This window comes from Physeter macrocephalus, chromosome 4, assembly GCF_002837175.3.
Source record: "Physeter macrocephalus isolate SW-GA chromosome 4, ASM283717v5, whole genome shotgun sequence".
Taxonomy (NCBI): domain Eukaryota; kingdom Metazoa; phylum Chordata; class Mammalia; order Artiodactyla; family Physeteridae; genus Physeter; species Physeter macrocephalus.
The window spans coordinates 30,109,677-30,111,366 of record NC_041217.1 but is presented as its reverse complement, the minus strand read 5'-3'; the positions used below and the strand labels follow the sequence as shown (position 1 = coordinate 30,111,366).

Genomic DNA, 1,690 nt, shown 5'->3' with positions numbered 1-1,690 from the left:
ATGAATGGATAAAGAAGATGTGGCACATATATACAATGGAATATTACTCAGCCATAAAAAGAAATGAAATTGAGTTATTTGTAGTGAGGTGGATGCACCTAGAGTCTGTCATACAGAGTGAAGTAAGTCAGAAAGAGAAAAACAAATACCGTATGCTAACACATATATATAGAATCTAAGAAAAAAAAAAAAAAGGTCATGAAGAACCTAAGGGCAGGATGAGAATAAAGATGTAGACCTACTAGAGAATGGACTTGAGGACATGGAAGGGGGAAGGGTAAGCTGGGACAAAGTGAGAGAGTGACATGGACATATATACACTACCAAATGTAAAATAGATAGCTAGTGGGAAGTAGCTGCATAGCACAGGGAGATCAGCTCGGTGCTTTGTGACCACCTAGGGGGTGGGACAGGGAGGGTGGGAGGGAGGGAGACACAAGAGGGAAGAGATATGTGGATATATGTATATGTGTGGCTGATACACTTTGTTATGAAGCAGAAACTAGCACACCATTGTGAAGCAATTATACTCCAATAAAGATGTTAAAAATAATAATAATAATAATAAATGTTATGCCTTGATCATGGCAAGAAGCAGGCTTGTTCAATATAACAGTTACTTCAACAGCTTTGAAGAGGAGACTGGAGGAGGAAAAGTCAGGAAAGGAGGCAGAGAAGCTCTTGTCAAGGAGGCAAGAGAGATCAAAACAATGTCTTAGAAGTCAAAAGCAGAGAGAGTTTCAAGAGCTGGACAAAAATGTCCAATGTCCAATATCCAATGAATTACTGAGTGATTTGATTAGGCTAACACTAGTTGTAGCTATTGGTCCCATGCTAAATTTTGCAGTCAATAATTCATTAAATAAGTGACCCAACACCCCCAAAAACACTTTTAATAAATTCTTTCTGGATTCCTGAATGAAATTGAGGGCAAAATTCCTGGTTTATTTATAGTTTGCAGAATTCACTTCTCCTATTTGAAAAATCAAAGAATTAAGTTAAAGAGTGACGGGACTTCCCTGGCAGTCTGGCGGGGTGGGGGTTCAATCCCTCGTCAGGGAACTAAGATCCTACATGCCGTGTGGTCTAGCCAAAAAAAAAAAAGTGAGTACCAGGGCTTCACTGGTGGTCCAGTGGTTAAGACTCTGTGCTTCTCCATCACCCTGATACCAAAACCAGACAAAGATGTCACAAAGAAAGAAAACTACAGGCCAATATCACTGATGAACATAGATGCAAAAATTCTCAACAAAATACTAGCAAACAGAACCCAACAGCACACTAAAAGGATCATACACCCTGAACAAGTGGGGTTTATCCCAGGAATGCAAGGATTCTTCAATATACGCAAATCAATCAATGTGATAAACCATATTAACAAATTGAAGAAGTAAAACGATATGATCATCTCAATAGATGCAGAAAAAGCTTTCAACAAAATTCAACACCCATTTATGATAAACCCCCCCACAAAGTAGGCATAGAGGGAACTTACCACAACATAATAAAGGCCATATATGACAAACCCACAGCAAACATCATCCTCAATGGTGAAAAACTGAAAGTATTTCCACTAAGATCAGGAACAACACAAGGCTGGCCACTCTCACCACTATTATTCAACATAGTTTTGGAAGTTTTAGCCACAGCAATCAGAGAAGAAAAAGAAATAAAATGAATCCAAATTGGA

The 1,690-nt window shown here is 38.6% G+C and overlaps 1 long non-coding RNA gene across 1 annotated transcript in view; it reads right to left on the bottom strand.

Moving 5' to 3' along the window:
• Nucleotides 1-1,690, bottom strand: part of LOC102982445 (uncharacterized) — a 157,924-nt gene that overhangs the window by 31,091 nt on the left and 125,143 nt on the right. The gene's annotated exons all lie outside the window — the stretch shown is intronic.